The sequence below is a fragment of the Palaemon carinicauda genome, chromosome 16, assembly GCF_036898095.1.
Source record: "Palaemon carinicauda isolate YSFRI2023 chromosome 16, ASM3689809v2, whole genome shotgun sequence".
Lineage (NCBI taxonomy): Eukaryota > Metazoa > Arthropoda > Malacostraca > Decapoda > Palaemonidae > Palaemon > Palaemon carinicauda.
The window spans coordinates 96,191,961-96,196,960 of record NC_090740.1 but is presented as its reverse complement, the minus strand read 5'-3'; positions in this window follow the sequence as shown (position 1 = coordinate 96,196,960).

Here is a 5,000-nt window from a genome sequence, read left to right as displayed (position 1 = left end):
AGTGTTTCGGTATCATTATAATCAGGTTAGTTTGCTATAAGTAATTAGACAAAAGTCTCCTATATCACCAATCTGCAGTAGGCGCTTTCTCAAAGAACCTGAATGTCACTATAATATAAATAAGGCTTATCTTTCAGACTTATTTAAAAACTATTTATTCCATGGAACTATCTGTAATTATTTTTTTTCTTCTTTGATACTCTATTTATTGCTCGGTTTCCTCTCTAACCAATGGTTTCTACTCATAACTTTGCTCCAGCATCCGTAAAAGGATTTGCACAGTATTTCTTTCTTTCCTTTTTTGAAGATAGATTTTTAAATCCCCTTTTATCAATTGGTATATAAGTGTTATGGTGGGGAAAAACTATTCACATGATCATTCTTATTTTTAATTATTTCCTTTAAACCACCTCTCTATAGTTTGGAGTGACCTTTTTTTATATATATTCCCTCTAAGATTTTTGTCCTTTATTTAATCCTGTTTAAAAGAATATTTATACATAGATATAAGATTTCTTTGGTTTAACAGCAGGTGTTTCATATATACTGCAACTTTTCGTAACATTGCTAACATCAAATTCCTTGGAGCTTACATAAAAGTGGTCTTGATCTCTTCAGATGAAGAAAACTTATTGCATCACGAGTAATTTCATCTTTTGAATCTTAGATTACATGAATATGTAACAATGAAAGAATTGCAACGAAATCAGGCCATTTTATATATTATCAGAGTTTTCTTAAGTTATATGTTAATTGCATACGAATTTTTCTAGTTATTGCGATGCAATTATAAATGTTCTCGCACTCAGTTTACTTCAAATTTCTAATTCCTATCATCTTAACTCATATATAAAATTTTAGAAGTAAAAATTTCTTGTAATACAGGACTGTTTTAGACGCATCTCTCAAAGAAGACTTTGTTACTTTCCTTTACAAAAAAAAATGTCTTTACATATTGCGTTCTGTTATGCAAGAAATACATGTTCGTGCCATTTATGTTTTGATTTCTATCAGATTTCTTTATTTCTTTCAGGATTATTTGAGAGATCTTATCTCGATGCCAAATCATAGTCTTATCAAATATCACTATGACTAATTTTTTTATTTTTTTATATATATATTTGTTTTTATTCCACATAATAGTTGTTTCGTTTGCGCGTTACGTATTACTCTTCTATATATCATAGTAAGCACCATTCAAAACACGTTGATAAAAATATAAACACGTACAGATAAAGATACGTGACAAGTGTGTATTTGCTAATACAGAAAATGATGTTAGCTAATTAACTCCTGAACAAGGCCTGGACTCCATGCTGCCTCAAAGGTATCCCGATTAAAAAAAAAAAATCATTATGATATATTTGTTGTTGCGTGACTCAAAGGCAATACCACAGCTAAATCATAAACGTTGATTGATCACTATTTAAAAATTTATTTGTATAGAATGATGTTCTGCTTTAAATACATGGCAGAATTACGCTTTATTTGCGCTACGCCCCGACTAGAGTTTAAAAAATAAAATGAGCATAAAATTGTAGTATGAAAATTACATGATTGCAACCATAAACATACCAAAAATATTTCAGGAAGAATAAAAAAAAATATTTCTTTGTAGCTGTGATATGTGTTTATTTTTTTTTGTTACGTATGTGAGTGTATGTGTGTGTATGTGTAACTAATACATATATCGAATAATTCCATTATTTCTAAACAAACACAAATATTCAATCTATGCGTGAAATTACTTGTGAATTTTAGAAAGTAATTTAATGGCATTGTACCAAATGCTTTGAACTATACGAAGATTAACCAAAATAACGAGTTGATAATGCTGAAAATGACGATTTTCAGAATGGAAGTATCTATAATAGGAATTTATCTCACATACAAGCACCTACTCATTGCATATTGGTGGAGCACCTGGAAGAATTTTTTTTATGAATTGGTACAGTATATATATATGTATATATATATATATATATATATATATACATATATATATATGTATATATATATATATATATATATATTTGTTTATATATATATATATATATATATATATTCATATATATGTATATAAATATATATATATATATATATCAATATATATATATATATATATATTATATATATATATATATATACATATATATATATATATATATATAATATATATATTCATATATATATATATATGTATATATATATATATATATATATAATATATATTCATATATATATATATATATATATATGTATATATATTCATATATATGTGTATAAATATATATATATATATATATATATCAATATATATATATATATATATATATGTGTGTGTATATACTGTATATATATATATATATTTATATATATATATATATATATACATATATAAATATATATACATATATATATATATATATATACATATATATATATATATATATATACCTATGTATATATACATATATATATATACACACACACACATATATATATATATATATATGTGTGTATATATATATATATTTATATATATATATATACATATATATATATATATATATTTATATATATATATATATATATATACATATATATATATATATATATATTTATATATATATATATATATACATATATATATATATATATATATATTTTTATATATATATATATATATATACGACCCATGTAGACGGTAATAAGTGGTCGGAGTATGGGTTTTCTTCATTTATTTCGAAAGGTTCATTCGTAAATACACAGTACACAATAACTCTCTGATTTCTCTTTAATCACTGCTCGCACTCTCTCTATCCATTCTTCTTTTTTCTGTCCCTCTCAGACTCCTTTTATGTCCCAACCTCCCAAGTCAATCAAACCTGCATCATCAGGGCATTCATTCAGGATGTCCTTGGTCATGTCCTCTGCCACCCAAATATATTCACCTACACCGCTCATATATATCTGTTTCTCCCTGATATCTGCAACTCTCTCTCTCTCTCTCTCTCTCTCTCTCTCTCTCTCTCTCTCTTTCCGCTACCGTATTCCGTTAGTTACTCCGGAAAATTCACACCCCATAATCGATTTTCTCTATTTTGAGGGGATTCTTGAATATTCTGGTTACATTTTTCGATCCTCTTTTGTGCCCTAGTTGTTACTCCTATTACTGCACCTCTTGAGAGAGCATCTGCTACCTTGGTGGCCTTACCTTCTATGTGGTGAAAACCCTTTATATTAATCTCTAACAATCTTTCAATCCATCTCAGTTGTCAAGAGGTCAAATTGTTTTTATAATACAATCACGTAAGGGACGGTGATCACTTTGCAACGTAATCGACTGACCTAATAAAAAGAACCGATGCCTCTCTAGAACCCAAAGAATAGCCAAAACCTCCCGATTGAATGTACTGTTATTCTTTTCTGCCCCTTTTAATACCGTGGAAGCAAAACAAATCAGTCGTTCTCTGCCTGTATCATCTCGTTGAAGAACTTCGCCATCAATAGCTATGCTACTCATATCGGTTGTCACTAAAAACGGGCGATCAAATCTAGTATATGCGAGTAATTCAATGCTAGTTTAGGCAGCCTTCATATGGTTAAAGGCCCTTTCTTCTTCCCCTCCCCAATTTATTACATTTTGTATCCTTAAACCATCTAATGGCGTCGCTATCTCTCCAAAATATCTTATGAATTTACGGTAATACCCAGCGAGCCCAAAGAATCCATCTACTTCCTTAGAGTTACAAGGCCTGGGGAAATCTCTAATAGCCAATACTTTACTGGGACACGGTTGGAACCCTCAGGGGTTATTATATGACCTAAAAATTCGTCCTGTTTACAGATAAATTTGCACATTAACAAATTTATTTTCCTAATATTTACAAATATTATTATTATGTTCATCGACCGTTTTCCATGTAATTATGATATCGTCTAAATAAACAAGAACATTATGGCCAATTAAGGGAGACAAAACCACCATCATTACGCTAGAGAAAAGACTTGGAGCATTTTTACACCGAAAGAAAGAAAATTATACTGATATAATTGATCGTTAGCTATAATTACCGTTTTACATTTACTGTCTTCTTGAATGGGTATTTGATAGCATCCAGATTTTAAATAAATAGTTGTAAAACCTTTACTATCCCGTCCTTTCACAAATAATTATTCGATGGACGGCAATTGAAATGCATTATCCTTAGTGACTGCCTTTAAAATCATATAGTAAACACAATCTTACCGAGCCATCATTTTTCCTAACAGCTACAATTGAAGAAGCCCAGAGGGATTCGCTCTCCTCGATCTTCCCTTGTTCCCATAATTTATTAAGTTCCCTTTCTATCTCTCCCTGGAAATGAAAGGGTAACTTATAAGGCCTTGACCTGATGGGCTCCACCTGCCCAGTGTCAATGCTAAAGGGAAATCGATTAATACTCCCGATGGCTCATCTCCAATTAAAATTACATAAGAATAATTATTGACAATGTTACTAACTACAGGCTGAAATTCTGACAGATATAATTTTCGTTCTTGCATAATCAATTTTGACTGGGATCATCTGTGCGGACTAGAGGTTTGGCTCCTTAAATCCAATTATAATCAATTTCATATAACTCTAATTCACACACAGAATCACTTCCTAACACAACTCTTTTATGTGACAAATTAACTATCAATATATCAGCTTTGTTCTCTTATATTTCCATCAAGCCCTCTAATATCATATGGGCCCAATTGTCATGGGCTTTAACAACGACCTTGGTTCCTTCCGCAAGAGGGCGATAGCGAGTCCCTGATATGCTCGTAAGTATCTGGGGAGACAACACTTCTCATCTCTTAGGTACAGCTTTTACCTTACTTAAATGTCTCTCTGAGCTCACACAAGCGCTTAATCTCTCATGACTTTTTATCAGCAGAGTGTACCCTCCTGCTTTTACTGCTATTGTATCTTTTCCCCCCAAAATGCATACTTGAATATTAGAGATAAA